Consider the following 23,658-nt stretch of genomic DNA (forward strand, 5'->3'; position numbering starts at 1 on the left):
CTCTCTGCGGTTCATCGGCTCCCAGAGATTGAACTGCAGCAGCTCTCTCTCCCAGAGGCAGAGCACACAATCAGTCTCACAGATCAGAATGAGCTGCGAATGTGCAAACAGTGCTGCCAAAGACATGTTTGCTTCATTTTACGTTTAATTTACTCCTTTTGATAAACTCCTGAACCAAGATAACATTATTGATTGAGATATTCAGCTTTATTCAAACCATAAACACATGTCGTAAGAGATGGGACCAAAGGTGCAATTGGACCCGGAAATGGCAAAATGTCACGCGTGGCGCCACACTTAGCAAGAGGATTTCAGGACCCATCGAAGAAAAAAAAAAAAAAAAAAGCATAGGAACTCATGCAAGGGACATAGTGGTGGATTCATAAGAGGACCGTCTCAGTCTGTTGATCATGGGCAGGGAGGCCGTATGGTGTGGGGCTGGCCAGTTGTGGATGTGTGCTAAGGGATAAGAACACAGGGCCAGCCTCACCTGTGCCCAGTAGAGAAAACAGAATCTGACGAGGAGCATGCCATCTGACAGATGAGGACACTCATGCATGCGGACAGTTGGCTCACACACAGAGAGTAAGAGGGAGGGAAGCTGGCACTTCATCAAACCTCCCTCCACTGGGACATCTCAGCACAGAGAAAGAGAGATGAGGATGGAGGGACTTCTTATCTAAGTCTGTGATGTATAATGCACTGGCCCTGCTCCTGTGTGTTGGACAGAAACAGAGAATAGTGGATGGAGGCGCCTGGAAACTATTCATTGCCAGCAGGAGCTATAGGGAAATATCGATCCGCCTCTGATTGTTCACTAAACTCACTCAACTAAACTGCATCAGTCTGGCTGAATCCGGCCCACAAACACAGCTGCTAGACCCTCGCTCGCTTAATTGTCTTAATTAAGGTGTGCATCGGCTTTCACTTGCTTTAAATAAAGAAACACTGGCACCTTAATTCTCTTAGAGCAGATGCCTGTGTTGGGTCTTCTATAAAAGCTGGACATGCCTTTCTTCTCACAAAACAATGAGGCTGTTTCAGAGTCTTGAACATATGGCATGAGCTGGAGCCAGAACACGAGCAGAGAGAAGCTAGACATTGGATTCCCCAAAGCTATGGAAACTCCATGCCAGTGGAAGACAACTCGGATATGAATAAATTGAGTCCAAAGAAGGCTAACAAGAGAACATGCTCTAAGCTGGAATCCATGCAGGACAGAAAGGCTCCAAAGGCTCAAACTGGGAAGTGCAAATAGCCAGAATCCCAGGCATTCCAGGAACATATACTCCCAGACAAATATGGGGACACTTTTTTTTTAAAGAAATTTTTAATTTAGTAATTTATTTAGTTATATATTTAGTATATATTTAGCATTTATATCTGCATTGTTATACCTAGCAACACTTTTTTTCACCATACCTGCATCATTCTTTTACAAAACGGTTACTAAGCAACAGTCATTTTGCAACACTCTAAGCTACATTAGTCATTTCTTTGATGGGATCAATATTCAATCAATTTTTGAGTCATACTTTACAAAATGAAAGCTGTAGAAAATTTAAAGTGGTATTTTCTGACGGATAATAAGATGTATCTGCAGTGGTGAAAATAAGAACCAGTGGTCACAATAGTCTACACTGTAAATATAGGCATTATATTTGCTTTCTGAAAAAACACCATTGAACCTATACTTTTCCTGTGTTTTTATATAATTCATGTTGATGAGAGTTTAATGGAAGTAAAAATAGTACTTTTTTAAGTACTATTTTATTTTACTAATTACTGAGATATAGTTCTTAAATGTGAAAAACACTCTTTGGTGGATGTCTTGTACCTACCACCAAATAAGTTTTCAGGTATGCACTTACACATGTCTCTTACACACACACACACACACACACACACACACACACACACACACAAACAATCTTGCATCTGTAAATTATGGAGATATCACATAGACTTTCATTCATTGTGTGGTGACTTTAAGTTACCCTTAAGTACTGCTAGCTTAGTCGTAAAATATTTGTTTATCTTAAAGTTAATTATTACATGGTGAGGGCAGGCTGGTGATCCCCACAAGGAAGACAAGTCCCCAAATAAATGTGTAAAGATGTTTTTGTCGACACAATGTGATAAATTCCTGGTTGCATGAATGCTCACACACACACACACACACACACACCCACATATCCATTTGTTTTATGGAGACTTAACCTAACCTTAACCCTAACCCAAACCGTACACTAAATTTAACACATGTCATGTGTACATATGTGAACGTATTTTGGTCCCCACAACATGATTTATATCTGGAACACACACACACCCACACATGTAGTCTTGACTATGAGGACACAATGTAGACCTATATTAATTATGAGGAGATTTATTCTAACGTTATTCATATGTATTGGTCACCTATTCTTAACCAAACCCTTACCATACATACTACTAACTAATCCCAAACCCTAACCTTAAACATATGTATTCATAACATAAACCTATCCCTAACTGAAACCAATCTTAAGAGATGTCTTCATCAATGATACGATTTATGCTATTTGGGCCAGTTTGGACAAGTCACCACAATTTATGTTGGTAAACATATTTTTGTTCTCACAATATTAGATACATCTGGACAACCCTTTGAACAGATTTATACAGAGGACAAATAAATGTTGGTATAATTGACCTGTTTTGGTATGTGTAATTAATTCACAGGTTGGGTGAGCTGGAGGCTTGACTTAACCTTGCTCTTCACACTGAGCTGGATAAATCATTGGCCCTAAGGGCTGCAGAGCCACTAAAATAGGGCTGTCTCTCCTTTTACAACATCACCAGCGACTCTTTCATCAGAGCGCATGACTGTGAGTCGTATCCCACCTTGCTTCCACCTTTCTGTTCGATATATCTAATAAATAGCTAAAGGGTGTCGTAATTGACAGTCCACATCAATGCAAAATCCTATTCACTGCAATGAATAAGAGGCCAGAAATTAATTCCGTTTATCCAGGCGTGTTCTATACAAGCTGGAGCTGCCATGTACTTGCACATAATAGCAAAATAGGTGGTATAAAATCAGCCTGCAGGCTTTGAATGAAATCACACACACACACACACACACACACACACACACACACATACATACAACATAGCCTCTGAATAAAACATTAGTTGACCCTCTGTTCAGGACACTGTGTAGAAGCGAGCACAATGCTTTTCATTATGCACCCCATGTGTCGCTATGCCACCTGACTTTTCTTCCTCTTCTCCTCTTCCTCTCCTTAGCCATCTTGGAGGATCTAAAACAGTTCCTGGTTTCCGGAGTGCCTGCTGCTTGCATAAATACCACCCCACCAAGCCTTGGCCTTGAGGGGGGCGCACCACCCATTGTTCCCTAAGCCTGGAGCGGAAGAGAGAGGGTCAGTAACTCTATAAGTACAATATTGCCTGGAGGTCTTACACAAACACCACACATATGCATGCAGTTTAATAGGTCATCCTACCATGTACCTAGTCTCAGTGGCCATTTTATTGGATAACCATATAATATAAACGTCTGTGACTGGGCTGTACGCAGGTACACTCTTAAAAATATAGGTGATGCCATAGAACCAATTGTGTAATAACATTTAAATGGGGAAAGAACCTTAAACTTTACAAGACTTTTCACAGACACACATCTCTAAATCAAAGAGATGTAGTGTAGTGTCATTGCCACACATCTCCAGGATCTTGGGCTTGAGGGTATGTTCTCTCTGTCTGAATGGGTTTTGTTCCAGGTACTTCTGTTTCCTCCAGTAATCCAAAAAACATGTTGGTAGGTGTGTTGTGCGCAGATGTGAGTGTGTGAGTGACAGGGTGAATGTGTAAGTCCTATGATGGACTGGTGCCCAGTCAAATATGTGTTCCTGCCTTGTGCCCAGTGATTCCAGGTGGGATCTGGATCCATGGCAAGCTTCATAAGGACATAAATAGAAACAAGCATGGAAACGATTTTGAAAGCCTATTCATTCTCACATGTTTGATGAGTGGTGTATGGACCAGGTATGATAATATAGGCTGATGCTTTTTCAGTTACCTGGCAGGGAAAGGTTATTAACATATGTGTATATATTGAAAATAGGAAAATGTCACTTCCACAGCATTTCATGTTTGGTCGTTTATTTGAATGGATCGCAACATCTGAACGTTCAGGCTGGATTTGTGCCATGACAGTGGGCTGCTTTTGATGTACAGTGCACTCTTATGGTTTGGAGAGGGGCTGTCACGCAGACCTAATCACACAATAGTGAACAAAAAAACTAAAGAGCCCATTCCATGGATGTCAGTGGTGTGATGGAGGGGAAATTGAGCACCCACTGACACAAATAAGATTGGCTCTAATCTAGGCCGAGGCTTGTCAGCGTGGCAGCTCTCCACACTGGTGAGTGGGGTGGCACCTAAATGGAAAGGGCTGAGATGGAGGGGGGTAATTGCCAGGAAGAGGGGGCATTTGTGCTTGGATGGATGGCAAAAAAAAAATCTCTTGCACAGCCGTACACACATACACACAGCTTTCCTACCTCCTTTCTGCAGGCCCTGCTTGTGGTGGTGGAGCTGCGGAGACCATTTCGCTGGAGGATGGATAAAAAGCCTTTGATCAGCAGTGCCTCTGTGACATCAATTAAGCATTAATGCCAGCCAGCAGCAAGATGATGAAGAGCTCGCTGAGGTCAGTTAGTGCTCTACAGTATGTGTGTGTGTGTGTGTGTGTGTGTGTGTGTGTGTGTGTGTGTCCTTATCCCACTCAACCAAGCCCCGGGCTCTCAAATATCTCTTCAACAAGCCTGCTCTCTGAATGACCGCCTAACCTAGTGTCCCTCTGACTCCCATTCCCCTCTACATTATCAAAGACAAACAAAAGGTCATGGTGGTCCTTTCCGGCTGTGAGTGGGCTGAAGCAAAGACAATTGCAGACCTGAGCTTTACTCCTTCACTGCATTCTCCACTGAGCCGCTCCATCCCTATGACAGGCGTTAAAGAGGTCACGCCTGACGGCTTTCTCCACACATCCCCAATCAAAGGCTAACTCATTCTCCCAGCTTTCTGCATTCTGCTCTCACCCCGCCCTTATTTCTGCCTTGCATTTCTTCATGCTCCATTGTAAACATCTCCCCCCACACTGTTATCAAGTGCTCAGTGCTTTGCATGCTGTAAGGGCATTAGTCTGGCTTGAAAATTTGAACTGAGGACATAACATGAAAAACAGCTTGAGGACTGTGTGACTCAACTTGGACCACAGCTCAAGATTTTAGCCTTAGCCTGACTGCAACCTGAAAAACATTTGTCCAGACTTAACCAAAGATACATTTAAATTTGTGTGAACTTGACGGGTGCCAGAGAAGTTTCTGTCTGTACTCGATAAGATGGACAATTTTCTGTTCCAATCTGATTAATACACTTCAATCTGGCAAAATTCTGACATAATCTAACCACAGCCCATCAAAGTTCTGCCCAAAACTGATCACACCAACATAATTCTGTCCCCAAACCTGACCATAGCCTAAAAAAACATTCTGCAATAAACTGGCCATAGCCCAAAACAAATTTGATCTCAACCTGACTATATCCCAAAGTTCTGCCCCACCCTGCCCATAGGTCATCACAGCACAACCAAATGTGGCCCAATTTGTTTGTAGCCCAAAAAACTTTGGCCCCATCCTAACCATAGCTAAACAAAATTCTACCTTCAACCTGATGATAGTAAAAAATGTAAAAATCTCAACTATTCTTTGAGAAAATCCTATCATAACCTGAAGTGTCTGAGCTTCACAAACTGGGGGCTGAATAAAAGACATAAGTGCGGGATCATTCTGCCCCTTTCCTGCTGTACACATCTCACATATCTTAGCAGGACTGCTGACGCCTTGGTTAAGGAGGATGTATGATTCCATTACAGCAGAGCTGATGAAAATGATAATTTAATCATTTTATTAAGTGGTATTAGCAGGAATGGTGTGATAGATGGCTGAGATGAGCACAGCTAGTGGATGAGGTTAATTGGAAGCTCATGGCATGTGCTTCAACCTTGACTGGTCTCCAGAACCAGCAGGTCACAGACAGAACAGTCACACCACGCCAGAGCTGAGACAGCACTGTGACCTGACAACAGAAAACTGACCATCCAGGGCCACTGCCCTTCACTGCAAGCACCCACGGAGTTTCAAGGGTCATTCCACCACATGTTATATTTAAAGTGATAGTTCAGCAGGAAAAACTTTATATGTACCATTTTTTTTTTACCTTAGGACTAAGAATTAGCAGCCAAAACACAGTATCAAGGGTAATTGTGATCATTTATCCCCCTCCCATCATGGCAGAAAGGTGGCACTGCAGGAAGTATTGCAGTCAAACAGCTCAAGGGTTTTTTGGGGTCCTGGGTATAGATGACTTTTCAGGGTGTTTTCCCTATGTCTCCACGGGTTTCCTCTTGATGTTCTGGGATTTTCAGGTAATTCCAATCAAGCATGTGAAATATGAACAGCCTGACACTGTAAAATATTTAAAAACCAACACCGTCAACCAACAACGACAGTTGACAAACAGCTGTCATCCCTGCTGCTCTGTAATGTGGATTTATTCTCAGAAGGAAGAGACTGAGCTAATGGCAACCCATACGTCAGAGACGACAGGACGCCAGCTCTATCCTGCTTCCCAAGATTAGTCCCGGCTCTAATCGATGGATCCCTCAGGAATTCTCCGTAATTCTCTTGGATGTCTTTCCTGCTTAAGTCTCCATCAAAAGGATACAGAATGCACCCGGTTCTCTGGCTGTGTCAATATAGTTAACAGGATGCACTTCACGGATCTACCCCACCCCCTTCTTCCACCTCAGGAAAAGAGGACAAGAAGAATTGAATAATGAATAACACCCCCCTCTCTCGCTCCATCTCAGAATGAGTAGAAATAAATGCAAACTCTGTTCCTCTCTTGAGTTTTTGCGAGCGATAAGGAGGGATGCTTTGGGACAAACGTAAGACAAATCCTGCCACTGATCCACATTTCTTCTCTCTGTCAAATTCGCTTCTGCTTTCCTCATTTTCCTGTCTCGGTTTTCTTTTGAAAGTGAATTAAAAATCCGAGGCTCAGACAGACCCCCTTCTTTGTTGTCTGCTGTCTGTTTCTGTCTCTCTCCCTCATTGGCGGAGTGGATGTCTCATTGTGGCTCTGCGCTTCAGATGATAACTAACATTAGTGAAGGATAAGGCACGGGCAGTGAATGGATCACCTTCCACACACAGTGGCAACCTTTGCTTGCATTGAGTTTAATGAATACAGTAATTCTGATAACTATCAGTAAATGGGAGTCTATTTTCCCCTGACATAGCTCCTATTTTGTACAGGCACATTCTTTTCTTTTTTTTCTATCCCTCTCCTCTGGGGTTGACAGAGGGGGATATGAAGGGGCAGGAAGGGTCCAGGAGGACCCTCCATTGGTAATGAAAAACGGAATGGGGAATCTCTCACCCACTGTGCCATGCTTCACAGATAAAGCGCCGTCACCTGACTGAGACGCATTGTAATGTGCCAATATAACGGCGAACATGGATGGAATTAGAGGGGTAATCACCTTCTATTCTGTCTGAGCTGTTTCAGAGGGACACATGGTCTGAGCCTTTGTTGGGCATCATGGAGATGCTGGGTGTGTGTGTGATAGATAGCTGTAGAGGATAGCAGGAGGATCAGGAGGGCTGTCCTGCCGCGCTATTTGGCAGCCGAACGTTGTGTGTTGTATTTGGCAGAGCTGCAAATGGAGCTCCGGGAGAGGGTCAGGTTACACCTCAGGAATGAGCTTGGAGTGTCTCTCTCTCTCTCTCTCCCTCTCTGTGTGTGTGTGTGTGTGTGTATTTCTAAAGCTCATTATATGAAACGAGGACATTTATAACACTCCGAAAATTATCCTGAGGGGCCTTCAGCCTGGATAACAGTTCAAAATTTGGTCAAAACTTTTTGAAGTTTCCATTTATCAGCCCATTTTCATTCTGACATTAACAAACTACTTAGTGGTGCCTCTTTTTCCAATATCCTTCTGATTCCCTCTTCAGCCTGTGTTCATTATAAAATAAATAATCATGTATGTTGTGTATTACAGTAATAATTTTAGAGATAGGGGTAGTAAACCATTTATTATTTTATGTTTCTTCTTATGATCCACTTCATGTCCAATTACATGTCAAAAACTGTCAGCCGTTTCCCTCACTGTGGACACAGACATTCAGCTGTCTCCACAGTACCTCTTTGGAAAATCTGGAGCAGCATATGAGCTACTTAACGTCAATACCAAGTTTGGGCTAGAGGGTTATATAAACCCACCCCCCAGGCAAAACTGGGCTTTGGAAAAAAGAAAATATGTTCTCTAGAGTGATGGAACACCATTTTAGTACCCTTTAGATGAGTTGGAGTGGCCATATCCAGTTCATATCCAGAACTAAGCCTCTATCGGTAGTACCTGAACTCCCTCATGCTTTCAGAGCTGAATGCCTTCAAATCTTCACAAAAAATGTTCCAACATCTCGGAACACTAGAGGCTGTTACTGCTGCAATGCACAAGAAATGTAGCATGAGCATGTGTCCATAAACATTAGGACATGATGTGTACAAGACATAAATCCAACAGTGATATATTATATGACTAAGAGTATGAGTACGGCCAAATTCCTCGTTAGTGTAGGGCATTAAACTGCAATTAGTGGGAATCATCATAATTTATTATAAATGGTGGATGGTAGCCACAGTAAAATTAGCTCATATTTGTTCAAGAAAATTATAGCAACTTTAGGGCATTCAGGGCATATTTTATTCTGGGTAGACTCCATGAAATGGAATCTGAAGAAATAAATAGTTGGAGAACATCAGTGGAATAGACATCTTCCTCTGGCACAGTCTTTGTGAAAATGCTTGAAAGCTTTTAGGACATCCTCATTAGAGAGTACTGATTAACCAGATAGATATATAGATATTTTTACCTCTGTTTTTTGATGTAGATACGGTGAATGTATTTTAATTTCTACTTGGTCTCACAAAGGAATCTGAGGATCATAAACTCCATTCTTCAAACATCATATTCTGATGAAACAAAACACTGTTTACCACATTCCGTTGGCTCAATAAAAACAATAAAGCTGCATCCTACCTACAGCGAGGGCAATTTTCCGAGAAACGTCTCGATGTTTTCATTCGCCGCCGGCCTAATGGCCTCCACTCTGTGGGCGTGTGTCGGTTATGGACAAAACGTTGACAGTGTAGAGCAGAGATAATGGCAGCATTTACAGTGACATCAGGAAAAAAGGAGCACAAAGAGTAAATTGGACGAGCGCGAGACTCAGAAGCTGAACTCTCCGAGGGGAACACTATTTCAGATGTGTGGCAGAGTAGAAAATTGTGCTGTGGTGGAAAGAAAGAAAAAAAAAGGAACATATGAAGGTTTTTGGCCAGAAAAGTTTTTACACATGACACTGGCTAAACAAACAGTGAGGCATGTCCACAAAGCCTAGATTTGTTAATTTGCTCATTTTCTAGGAACACGGCATTGCCTGTGTTTGTATCACTATATCTATACACATGCTGAATAAAAACACATTCGAACTGATGGTCATTGAAGGTAGGGCTGCACTAGAGTCATTTCTCCTATGGCAAACACTGAGCTATAGCTCTAACCCAAACACATAAGGGCATTTGGTGCAGGGGTAATCAGTCTGCATATTTGTGTCCTGTCTGTAGTATGATTGTTCTTCTTTCTAATTGCGCCTTGTCAGAAATGGGTCACTTTACACTAATGAAAACCAATGAGTGCTTTCTTTGCTACTCTAAATTAAAATCGTCCCACGCAGTACAGTTAAAGAAGCACAAAGACAGTGGATTGTGCAGCTTGCTTACAGAGCGCAAACCCATGATCAGCAGCAGGCGTGTGTAATCAGATTCAGCGAGAGTGTGTGTTGTGATAACAGGATGTTCCAGACAATAAGGGCTGATGAGAGGTGGCACGCATCCCATACACTCGAACCAAAAGCTGCAGTTTTCCGTTAAACAAGTGGTCAGCGATGATGGGGAAGGATGGCCAAGCTAGATTTAGGTCAAATTAATTCTTTTTTGTTTGTTTTTTTTTTCCCCCAAAAAGGTCTGACACAGCCTTACTCCCACACACAGAAAAAAACAATGACACTAATTTGACACAGATTACATTTCTGTTTAGATGTGAGCCTGGTGTGTATAATATGGCAGCCTTTGTGCATAGATTCAAATGCAAAACTTGGAAAGAGAAACAAAAACTATTTTAATAACATACACAGATCAGCCAAAACAATAAAATAATCTCCTTGCTCGTTTTCTAAGATGTTGTAATACCTGGTACAGTAAAAGGGTAACACTTTACTGTAGGGCACTGTTTTGGAAGCTACATGACAACTACATAAGGCTACCTCAGGTTTGTTTTCCTTGTATTTGCATGGGTTTACTCCCACAGTCCAAAACATACATTGGTAGGTGGATTTGCCATGACAAAAAACAAACAAACAAACAAAAAATAATTGTCATAACATGCCATTTTACCCTGAAAAATGTCAGAACATAAACTAATGTCACAATGAATCTATGGCTTTTGAACTCTTTGTACCCCATGTACATAGCAGATAGCAGATAATACAACCCATAATACACTGCATTGTTTGGTAAAAACCTGCATGAGGCAGTGTAGAGAACAGTTCACTATGCTCCTGAATTCACTTATTATAATGTAGGGAAAATGAGATATTCAAATTGACATCATAGCGGATGACTTTTGGAATAAGCATTTATAAATATCAATACATGACTGTGTCTGTTTTCATGAAGGCTTTATGCAGATGTAATGTAGCCCTCAAAAAGTTTCCTACAGTATAGTGTTATAAGTAAAATTATGGCGGATGAGTCAGGGCTGGATTTCATGGAGCTTCATGTCTGGATTTGTGTTTTTTAAATGTGCATTCAAGAGTGTATAATAGGGATAACCCTTTTTCCAAATTGTAATGTCATCTTGTTTGCACAACATGAAAAGGCAAGTTGTGGTTATTTATCTTATTGTTTTTGTCTCTTCTTGGCATTCTGTTGTTCTGGGTAGGCTCTGGACTAAATGGAAATCTGATAAAGGTGAAGCGCTTTCAGAAAATGAATGAATGAATGTTACCATCTTATAATGATAACCCTTTGGTTTTGGTGTTGTATGTCACTCATTCCTTACAAACCCTCAGTATACTGGTCATATAAGAGGTGCTTTGATGTGACCTAATTGTTTCTCATTTATCATGCGTCATGAGTTCATGAGTGGTAACAAATTCACCCAAAACATATACAGAAGTCATTTTAGAAGAGAGCGAGCAGCAGCAGGAACAATGTTTATAAGTGTTGAGACATGACTGGGATTAGTCATTTCTTGGTAATGGTAAGTCCTCTGAGGTAACGCAATGCCCACATCAAAGCCTAGCATTCAGTTTCAGATCTCAATAAACCAACTCACCGTTGCATAACGATAGCTATCAAGCTAAGCAGCTTTTGCGGTGTAGGAGCACTGGGCTGATAGAGGCTTACATCTAGTTTATCAGAACATGAGCTGGCCTGCTGCAGGTTACGGCTGGGATGTCACTGATAGCATTAATTGGATCAGCTGCTCTTCTATGTCTCTGCAGGTAAAATAAATATATAAATAAAGGAAGCCAGTGTTTGTCCTTTGCATTCACTGTTTCTACCTATTTTTCTGCACAATTTCTTTCTCCATTCCCTTTCTCTCCCTCCATCTTTCTACTCCTCTGGGATTAGCAGCATGAGCTCCAGGAGCAGATTTTTGTTTTTATTTCTGTGGGTTGAGTGGGCACCAGTGTCCTGGCAGCTGCATCCTAATTAATCTGAGCAATCAATGGCTGTTGCCGGAGAAGCGTTGCACACGTGCCAACACCTGTTGTCCACAGAGTGCTATCATTTCACTCCAGGAGGTTGTGTGTGCATGCGTGTGTCCGTGTGTGTGTGATTTCATTTGCATTTGTATGACTAGTGTGTGTGTAAGTATGTGTGCTATGTATCTGTGTGGCCTGTCTTGATATTTGTTTGAGAATTGTGTGTGCATGTGCCTATGAAGGGAAACACGCAGCAATGCAGGTGTTGGTATTTCTCTACCAGGCTTCTGCAGGAATGTATACATGAGGTGCATAAGTTATGTGGCTGGCACACTGCTGCATTGGTTGCTATGGTGAAAAGCTTGATCTACCTTTGCTCCTGTTCCACCTGCATGCACCCCCTTCACTCAACGCCGCATTGTTTCTCACGCCTTGGCTGAAATGCAGTTGTATCATTTACTCTGTATGTCCACAACACATTCTCATAATTTCAGATTTGTGTATGAAATTGAGTGTGTCAAAACATATTATTTCTGGAAAAGGAGGGGGAAAAACACACGCACAAACAAATTAATTGGGGATACGAGAAATGCTTATAAAGTAGGTCCCAATAGTGATAAGTGGTTTTAACCATACTTGGTCAGAAATATCTAGTTAGTGAATCCCATGTAAATAAACTTGTTACACAAAACTGAGGCTAATACACAACTGAAACATATCTAGCTTACCCGCTAATGTGACTAGCTAGCCTATTCAGTCGTCATATTTTTAACTTTTTCTGAGTAAGATGAGCATAATGCAGATTGAAACAGTCTTTGGGTAGCTAGTCAGATCTATAGTAAATAGCACCATTACAAGAACCTACATATTACTAGTGTCACAGCTAGTCTAGGTAGAATGTCTCCCCCAACTCTTCCCAAATCCTACCAAACCATGTTTTATTTGCCATATAGAAACAAGAAACTGCAGAGGTGGTCCAAATACTTTTCCAGCATTATTAATATATATATATATATATATATATATATATATATATATATATATATATATATATATATATATATATATATATATAGCTACCAGTTTATGATTTAAATTGCTTGTTTATAACCACATCACCACACAACAAAAAGCAATGGCAGGGAGACAGAGGAGAAGCCAATAGCCAACCAACTACCATATATTTATATCAGTCCCTCCCAAGTCCAGTCAGCCAACCAGAGCATTGTGTCAGCTGGAAATCAGCAGCAGCACCTGAAACCTTTAATGAAAGAGAGAGAGAGAGAGAGAGAGAGAGAGAGAGAGAGAGAGCAATCACAAACCAAACACCTCACTAGATTTAACACTAGCTAACCAGTACAATAATCCCTAATCTTATGCTGGTATATTTGCTATATATTAACCTTAATGTAATTACATACCATTTAAACAACCTCCTTGGTTCTACAATAATTGTTCATTTCATAAGCTACACTTATTATATAAGTACACTGTATAGTTGTACAATGACAGGCTGTAGTCCATCTGTTGCTCTGCATACTTCATTAGCCCTCTTACACACCATTCTTCAGTACCAAAATACCACCACAGAGCAGGTATTAGGTAGGTGGCTGATCACTCTCAGCACTGCAGTGATACTGATGTGACAGTGGGGTATTACTGTGTGTTGCGCTGGTATGAATAGATCAGACAGAATTTAACAATATCCTCATTCACATTGAGCTTACACAGACTCCAGAGCAACACTTTCACTGAAAGTGAAGCTGGTAAAATGGATCATGTTTCTGCCTCATTACAAGTCAACAGTATATAAAATTTTATTTATTTATTTTTAACTTCTAAATATGACTTGAATACTGCCAGGTCTTAGTCTGGAAAGCTGTGTGTTAATCGAGAGAGTTTGTGAAGACAGCATTATTCACAGACACCTCTCAGAGCTTGGCCAGTGGAAGCGAAAGGAGAGGCTATAACACATGGGTAATTTGGTCCAGTCTCTTATTTACCTTACAGCCTTATGGTACAAGCATATGGTGGTAGATGTGTTAGGTAAGTGTGAATGAGGCTTTGCGCCTGTATTCATCCTGTGTCTTTGTAACACTTTCCCCTAGAGCACTTTCTTTTTGCCTTCACCCACGTCTTGCTGCATTGCATGTACACGGCTCTCTAAACACCTCACGGCCCGAAGTGAGAACAGTATATCAGAGCTGAGTTTGAGCTCAGAGAGGCAAAAGTAACCTTGCACTGCTCTCATCATGGACATCGTGCTTGGCCTGTTCAGGGCCATGCTCAGACATCACCATGGCAACTCCATGAACTTTGTTACTCATGTATAAATTAACAGTGTACTTTTCCTCAGGAGGTGTCAAGCGTGTCTGTTTGCTGACTATAGAAAGAAAAAGAAAAAAGATGAAGTGACCAGAGGTAGCAAAAAAATCTAAAGTAGAAGTAAAAGTCCTCTGTTTTGGCTGGCTTCTCTAATCATCTCAAACCAGTCTCAGAGGTGTCAGAGATGTTGAAACAAAACTCTGGGAAGGACTTTTACATTTTCAACCTAAAATTGCCACCACAGAGAGAGAGAGAGAGAGAGAGAGAGAGAGAGTAGAAGAAGAGAGAGGGAGGGGGTTGGTTTACATTGAGGTTTCTTGCCATTACACAGAGCTGAACAGGGAGAAAAATAGATGCCAAATCTATAATTGGTATTTGTGTGAATTCCCTATTATCTGTACAAATGTGTGTGTGTGTGTGTGTGTGAACAATGCATCATTGGATAGTGAGGGAAAAAACAAAGAAATTTTTCCTTCACTGTAGCCTTCATAGCACAGATACAGTATCAATTTCCCTGTCTCTCTCACACACACACACACACACACACACACACAGAGAGAGAGAGAATACACTGTACCTGCCATTATTACTGATTCAATGAAATAAAACATTTTGTCAGAAACCCAAATCTGCAGTTTCAGGACACTAGAAAAAAACAAACAAACACACAAAAGACTATAAGAATAATTTGTAAATAAATGTAGACAGCAGGTGCCCTGTCATTTATGAAACAGGCAATTGTTGGACATTAGATTGTGAATTACAGTCATGTCAATTTAAAAATCCTAGCTTACAGATACTGTACGTCCTTGTTGCTACTGGTGTTTTTCTGTTCAGTGACACGGCGGAATCAGAGCCTACCAGGAATCACAGGGCACCTTTTGGGAACACACCCTGGAGGGGACCAACGTGTGTTTTTGGACAGTGGGCTGAAGCCGGAGCACCCGGTGCCTTTGTGTGTGCATGTGTGGCTTGATTTTATTAAATTCAGATAAAACCTATATTTGAGGCACTTCATTGTAGGCCCCTTTAAAAGTCACATCAGTGTGTCCTTACTCCCACATGTGTTTTTTAACTGTTTACCTTTACAGTGGCGGCATGAACATAGAATACCTGCACATAATATATGCAAATCATATCATTCATGTCAGGAGTTTAGACCACAAGCAGCATCAGTAAGCAGTTAGTCCTGGGATTTCCATTGAGAATCCATAGAGAAGTGGAAAACAGGGAACATAAAGGATCTAAACAGTATTAACTGAAGAGAGAATGTCTGGGAACTACAGCAGGACAAACATGACTGACATCATGCAATTATCAACTGACCGAGAGAAATATTTGAAAATGATCAAGACCACTGGCTAAAGGTCAGAGCTATGGGAAAGACGCAGGTTGTACTACTGACTAAAGGTGGAGCTACAGAGAGGACAGAGGTGGAACCACTGCCCAAAGGCTGGGATCACACTATACTTACGCAGTTGTAGATAGAGTGTAATTCTGGCCAACCATTTTTAAACTCTCGGCCTAGAACCTGGATCCAGGGTTTTGATTTGAAGCCCTCTGACCTATAGCATGGGCTCAAAGGCAAGACACAGAAATGAAACTATTAATTAAAGGGATGATGGACTATTGAATGCATTACTGTTTTATGACTGTATTTGTTTCACATTGTTTTATTTTTTTGTTTTGGATTGTATAGAATTAATAGCTGGTTGCTGAATAGCTACCTGTATGAATATTTAAATTAACATCTGTTCAGCCTCAGGTAGACATCTGTACTGGTGGCAGACAACTCTCCATCAGATGACTTGCATAAATGTATGACCCCTTTAATTTTCACCAGTCCTGAAAGGCAGCTGTGAAAAATGCTTGTGATAACTGCCAGCTCCAGGCGCTTTGGTTTTGGATGTTTTTTTATTGTTCTTGCCGTCTTATTATCCCATTAAAAGAGGGAGGGAAATAAATACAAACAAGCCTTTGCTTCATCCTGCCACAGGGCTGGGGTTGATTATAAAAGAGTATCAGCTGACAACAGGTTCCTCCTTCGCTCTCTGTGGTTCTGCTCCAGAAACCACATGCAGGCTTCTGGGAGCTACAGGAGGAATGTCTAGGGGCCTAAGGGTTGGGTCTGGTTATATTAGACCCAGCTCTGTGTTTATACGGGTGTGTGGGTGTCTATCATTGGACGTGCTCCAAACACAAGATGTGCAAGCTCACTTCTCCCCTCAAATCTCCTAACTGAAAGACTTCCGAGGCTTTCTACTCCTTTCCCATTTGCTTCATGCCGTGAAAAAATGGCTCAAAAAGACACATTTTGTGTCTTGTTTTCTCTCTTTTTTTAATGCCCTCTTTTCCATGGCTCAAGCAAATCTTTGCGATCTTAATATTTAATATTGTAAGACTACACAAGTCCAGAAAAAAAAGACAAGTTGCCAGTTGAGTCTGGTTGGGATTGAATTAAGACTTGGACACCTTGGCTGATCGCAAATTACAAAACCTGGTGCAAGCACTGGCGCAGGAGCCCGCTTGAGCATGTGTTGCAGGGCTCAAGTGGGATTTAGCTAGCACCATCAGGTTTTTTCATCCGTAATTACCTATGCAAGGGAACATGCCAAAGCACTCGCGGAAAACCATTGGCTGCATCTCTGAACCAGCAGAACTGCAGGAGAAAGCACTTCCAAAGCTCAGACACAGTTGCTTGTGAACTGCGCAGACAGTCCAGCATAGTAAGGTTTGGATGGTGCACAAGATCTAATGTCATTTCCAGAAATCCTAAAATGTGTTTCCTGTTAAGATGTTCTTGTTTTCCAAACTGCAGTGCAATGAGGGTTAGTACTGATGGGAATTTCTGCAAAACCTGACAAAAAAAAAAAAAAAGAGAGGGACAGAGAGGAGCCAAGAGGAACACTGAGATGAAATTAAAATCATGTTGGTTTCCCCGGTAACATCCTGGCCACTGTAGTTGGTCTTGCATAACCCCATTGTAATCAGTTTAGCTGCACCAATGTGATCACTATTATTTTGCAGCACACTTAAAATATATTGCGTTGGTAATAGAATGGCAGTGGACCTCAGAATATTTGTGTACTTTTTCACACTCTTCACAAGGCTATCAGTGTTTAGCTAGCATGTTCTGTTCCAGACTTGTTAGCACTGCTGGCGTCAAAAGAGAAAGTGTTTATATACAAGGAATTCTCAGACAAAGGGTGGGACATGTCACGCTGGAGAGGATGAGGGAAGATTTGAGGAGGGGAAGGGCCATGACCCTGGCTACAACGTTAGCCAAACAAAACTTAGCCTTTCTCTTCTAATGTGGAGCAATGTTAGAGTGTGTTTGTGGGGGAATTGCTTAGAATGCTGAAGGAAGATAAGTGATTTATTTCAAAGTTACAACCAGCTGCCTCCCCATGGCTTTAACTGTGTCTTCTCCTCACCTGCTATAATGCAGTTTCCCCAGAATCCAGCTTCAGACAGACATGTGGCAGGAATATGAATAAAAAGGGCTAGCTAATATCCCCGCCATATGGACAGACTGATAGATGCTAAGTGGCTCCTTCAAACCTTTCTGGTGAAAATAATTGTAATTTACGATGCCGAATCATCTGATTCTTTACAGGGCACGTCCCTTTCTCCTTGCAGCGCATTATTGCGTATCTTGTTTCCCAGCCATCCCTTTCCTAATCGAATCTCTTGGTCCGCTTCCTCCCTGGACTTCCACAGCAGCCCTGTATTCTTTGACCAACTCAAGGTCATAATGATTTTAATTGAGCTCAGAAGTGGGTTGCGCCCAGACCATGGGGCCCCAGTAATGAAAGTTTATGTGACGTGCTGAAAGCATTGCCCAATTACGGGCCACAGAGAGGCCTCTCATTCAGAGCTTGAGACTTAGTGGAGGTAAGAGACAAAGGAGGAACATCTGCTCCCTGCTACCAGGAAACATCTGATGATTCTACAAATGATCAGGTATTGTCTATGCACCTGTGGATACTTGCTCCTGCAGGGCAACAAGTAGCTACATAGATAAATGCACAGTGCACTGATGCAGGTGCTTTAGACTTATGGATTAGTGCTGATAATAGTGGTTTAATACACAGGACAGTTTAAAAGCAATATAGAGCTGAAATAAACTGTACATCTAGGACTTAAATTCACCATATGTCTAATTTAAATGCTTTGCAATTATACAATTACAAGACCTCCTGTTACATAGCTTTCAATTTGCAGGTCGTGGAGAGCTATTAATTATCATTATGATTACTGAAAAAAAAAGACCTAAAATAAAAATTCTGGCCTCCTTTGGTCTTTTATTAAAGTGCCTTTTTATTAAAATGACACAGTAGGGCCATTACATATTTAGTTTTCTCTCTCTCGCTCTCTTTTTTCCATTTTGCATAATTTACCCCAGCCTTTCAGAAGAAATTGCTGCTATGAGACACAAAAGCCATCATGTTCACCAAGCAATATTTAACAGGTTTAACACATTATTACACGTTAAAAAATAAGCATGTTTAATTACCCTCACTCATCATATGAAAATGATTTTCAGGTGAAGGGTTCTTTCCCAAACTATAATGAGAGAAACAAGAGGTAAATCACAAGGAATGGGACGCAGCTGTTTTAGCTTATTTTGCCAGTTGCTGTGTGGGACTCAGGACTCATAAGAATGCTTGAAGTGCCCAAAACGCTAACATGACTAGAAGGACTAAACGCCTGCGGGGATCGATTAGTGTAATTCATTTGCACAGAAGAACAGTCTTCCATCGGCTGTTTGTAGCACTCATAAGCCTGGAGTGCTAGGAACCCCTAGAAAATGGCTCGCAGCACCTGTAAACAGAGATGGCAGCCAATGGAAGGCTGTGCTGCTCTTCATTGGTACTCAGCCCTACTTTACCTAGCTCCCAGACTAAATTAGCATCTGTTGGCATGGGTATGTATGCCGAGTGTCAGCCTACTAACCCCGTAACCCAGCCAGCCCCATACCGGTGGGAGTCTGGAATTCGCCCACCTGCAGAAACACAAGGACACGACTGACAATCATCAGTCAAAACAGCTTATCTTCAGCTCGTAGCAGGGCACTTCAAAGAGATCTAGAGCCACGAACTGGCAATTAGCCCTGATTTACACAGAACGGACTGGACCATCATATGGCCTCCCAAGGTCGACTAACAAGGACACATTATGTGTTATTTTAAGCCTACAATGTAAATCATTTATTTAGCTATCCATTATGTATGCAGCTGCATATATAAGGACCAGCTTTTTGTTTAATCTTAAAGAACACAAAATTATTGCACATTCCTCTGAGAAGGAACATTTTAAAACAAGATTTTCTTAAAGGAACAGTGTAGTATTTTAAAAGCACAACTTGAAAATCATTGTGGTTCTTCACTGACCTGTAAGAGGGAGAATAGAGCTTCTGCCATTGCTACTATGAGCTCATGGAGAACTGGATGAGAACTATGAGAACTGGAGAAACTTCACTATGTAACTTTGGGAGCAGGGCAAGAAACCCCCCCCCCCTCCTCTCACCACTAATTTCAGTACAGTGCTGTAAAAACAAATTACACTAGGGAGAGCACCAGGAGCAAAAAACCCAAATCTTACCTAGTGCTCCTTCAATGTCTTTCTAGTCTCTCTTAAAATACACAAAACGCTTTTTTTGTAAGTCTCCTGCTGCTCAGATATTTCCACTGAGGAAATAATCGTGTGTATCTAATTAAGACAAGTTCTTATTAAAGTCACACAATGTGCTCAGAATTTATAACACTGACCTCATCCATTTCTCATTCAGGAACACTTGTTTTTAATGCAGTGAGGAACTGATCTAGAAGCAGGTCTACATGTGGTTTTTGGGAATTTTAGGAGGCTTAATTGTTGTTTCCTTAGCCATCAAATAGAGAAAAATTCTTTACACACACACACACACATATACCCGTAAACATGGGCCGACATGTTAAATTGGCTTTATCCCCGACTAATTTTGCTGACCTCCTGTGCCTTGCAGGGAGGCAGGATTTTGTCAGTTCCGCAACACTGCAGAAGCCCGTGCCATTTCCTGCAGGTACCCACTGTGAATAAACTCATTGTCTGTATACCTGTCTGCTGGAACATTTTAAAAAGCATGCATGAGCCGTAACAGGACACCAACAATGACTGGCAAGTGTGACTTCTATCCACAGATCTGGCTTGCCTTTCACGTTGAGAGCGTACTTTCATATCAAAATCAGACGTGAAGGTTGAAAAGGACACCGCTGTCAGAATCCCAAACTCAACCAAAAGGCAGGCACAGAATGTCTGTTTGATCAAACGCAGTGTGAATGCTAACTAAATCACGCATCCTTTTTGAACATAACATTAAAATGACCTCTTTATTTTTACACTAAATAAGTCCAATTGATCAGCACTCATTCCGCCACATATAGTTGGACTTCTAGAACTGTTCTATAATTACAGACTGTAGTCCATCAGTTGCTGTGCATACTTTCTTATCCCTCCCTTTCACCCTTATGTTTAATGGCCAGGACCCTAACAAAGCCTCCATACAGCAGGCGTTGTTAAGAGCTGGATCAATCTCAGCGCTGCAGTGACACGTTTTGTGGACCTACATGTTAGGGTAGGTTAGTGTTTAATAGAGAGGACTGTGAGTGGGCACAGTGTATACAAACTCTAGTAGCACTGCTGTGTCTGATCCACTCATTTCAGTGCTTTGTGTTAGATAGTCCATCCAGTGAGACAGCAGGTTCCTTGATACTGCTTTGGAAGGAGAGAAAACACTCAAGGAGCGGGAGAAGACAGTAAAGGAACAGCGAGTTGCTGCCATTTTTACTGCTGGAGGTGTTGCAAAAGTAATCTAGTTTACTAACATTTTTCATATTTGAATTTTCATTTCCACCTTAACACTTGATTCATTGCACTTCTTTGTCCCACCGAGACCAAAGCACAGAGAGCTGCTCTGAATCAGGTTGTTCAGTTGGTCTAAACCCTGAAATAAATACCTGGCTCTTGTTGCTTCTATTGTTAAATGTGTCACTAGTTGAGGCTTATGTTATTTTTCTTATCAATTTTCCCCTTCCACCTTAAATGTCATATTTAGGAATCAGACATTTATGTTATATTCTCAGTTTTCCTATTCAAATTGGTATTTCCACCTTAAATAAGTCAGTTTATGAGGCTAATATTGGTGTTATTCACCAGAATTGTTTGCATTTTCTGTGCCATGTTAAATAGGCAGGGATGGTACGGTGGCGCAGCAGATAGTGTCGCAGTCACACAAGGACCTGGAGGTTGTGGGTTCAATTCCTGCTCTGGGTGACTGTCTGTGAGGAGTTTGGTGTGTTCTCCTAGTGTCCACGTGGGTTTCCTCCCACAGTCCAAAAACAGAAATGGTAGGTGGATTGGCGACTCAAATGTGTCTGTAGGTGTGAGTGTGTGTCACCCTGTGAAGGACTGGCACTCCCTCCAGGGTGCGTTCCAGCCTTGTCCTCAGTGATTCCAGGTAGGCTCTGGACCCACTGCAACCCTGAACTGGATAAGTGGTAACAGACAATAGATGAATGTTAAATAGGTGATATGAGGCTACATTTTAAGAAACAGGTCTCGTAGCTAAATTTCTGTTTAAAATGCAGAAAGGTTCTGGGGTTCTGTACTTGGTTCTTACATCGGGTCACTGTCTGTATGTGTGGGTTTCCTCCAGATGCTCCAGTTTCCTCCCATGGTCTATAAACACATGTTGATAAATGGACTGGTTATTCAAAAGGGTTTATATTTTTGAATGTGTGATTCCCTGTGATTAACTGGCATTCAGGGTGTGTTTCCTGCCTTGTGCCTAATGTAGGCTTCAGGTCCACAGTCGCCCTGAACATGATAAAGTGTTTACAGAAGATGAATTAATAAATTGATTTTACCAAGAGAGACTATAAATATGTATACCATTTAAATATGAATTATTATAAAATATAATATAGTATAATTATAATATATATGTCAGAACATCAAAAGGCATTCTCAATCCATTCATGAATAGACACCACTGCCCCCCTGGGCCAATAAATGCATGAAATAAAGCCTTGTGTTTAATTTTGTCTGGAATCTAGTTTTCCATGTTAGCATCTGCACCTGTCTCCATCATCTCCTCCCAGCTGTTTCAAGTGCCCTTTTACCTTTTCTCTTTCCCCCCCATGTTCGTTCTCAGACACATATGGACTTTTCAACTCTGAAGCCCTATTATTCTCTCTTTTTCAACATGTACCACACATTTTATAAGGACACATTTGAACCCAGCCAATTCTAACAGTCTGTCTGAAGAAGTATGTAACCTCAGACCTCCCCAGGGCAGTCAGCTTACACCCCTAACCCCAACCCCCCCCCCCCACACACACACACACACACACACGCATGTCCCTTGGCCAGATGGTTTAGGCCAGTGCTCGCAGTCAGTGGTAATTGAGAGAGAGATGCGGTGTGTGAATGTAGGACAGGAGTTGAGTGGAGGGAGTAATGCCCTGTCTGGGAAATGAAGGAGGAATTGGAGGGCATGCTGAACAAAGCTCCATGGCCCACAGCCTGAAGACAAAGACACAACACTTTCTTTCATGCACTTATCTGAGCCAGCAGTCTTTGAGAAGGGCAGAAAGGGGAGATCATTTCTTCTAAATGGAGAAGAATGTGCAAAAATGTAAAACAATCTAGAAGAGGGGAAAAAAAGAAAATCTCACCACAGACTTTTCAAGTGTCCAAGGCTAATCATCCAATGCAGACCTCAGGAATTTTCTTCAGACTTTCTCCTCAAATGCTGTACCAAATATGTGAAGGAAACCATTACAACTCAGTCAATCAGTCTCTCTCTCTCTCTCTCTCTCTCTCTCTCTCTGCCAGAATCCTTTAGCTCAGCAGGTGTTCCATTGCGGCCAGACTTGAAATTACTTGCAGTGTGTTATCCTGAGTAGGCTTGTTCGACAATGGTGAACCCAAGTCTTGTTAAGGGAATATTATTAGGCGGTGGCTCTTATGAAATATTCTGGCATTAACTTCCTCTTCTCCCTGATACCTGGCCCACAGAACAATTTATTTCTTTCAGAGCAGCACGTCTGCTAAAGGCCCTTTGCTGTAATGTGAGGTTTGCGGTGATAGAATGGGACTACAGTGCAACCAGCACATTTCATTTTCTGGTAATGTAATTTATTTTTAATATATCTAACTTTGTGACTGCTGATTGGAGGCCATTTTAAAATGATTTTTCATAATGATAAATGCTAGTCAGACCTTCTCTGGTAGTAGACATAAAAAATATCCCATTGCATCTGGGTCCTCAGCTGTTTGTTGAAGACCAAATTAGTTGTGGTGGGGTAATGCAAGAGAGAGCCATGCAGGCATTGGGCCTGGCCTTAATGTGGCTCTGATTGTGTGCTTGGAGAGGCCACTC

The 23,658-nt window shown here is 41.6% G+C and overlaps 1 long non-coding RNA gene across 1 annotated transcript in view; it reads left to right on the forward strand.

Moving 5' to 3' along the window:
• LOC136708012 (uncharacterized) overlaps positions 1–23,658 on the forward strand; it is a 91,443-nt gene that overhangs the window by 53,429 nt on the left and 14,356 nt on the right. Inside the window, exons 4-6 of the long non-coding RNA XR_010804309.1 lie at positions 2,728–2,873; positions 3,295–3,428; positions 4,585–4,720. This is a non-coding gene — a long non-coding RNA (uncharacterized lncRNA). The remainder of the gene's footprint in view (positions 1–2,727; positions 2,874–3,294; positions 3,429–4,584; positions 4,721–23,658) is intronic.

The sequence above is a fragment of the Hoplias malabaricus genome, chromosome 10 (genome assembly GCF_029633855.1).
Source record: "Hoplias malabaricus isolate fHopMal1 chromosome 10, fHopMal1.hap1, whole genome shotgun sequence".
Classification (NCBI taxonomy): domain Eukaryota; kingdom Metazoa; phylum Chordata; class Actinopteri; order Characiformes; family Erythrinidae; genus Hoplias; species Hoplias malabaricus.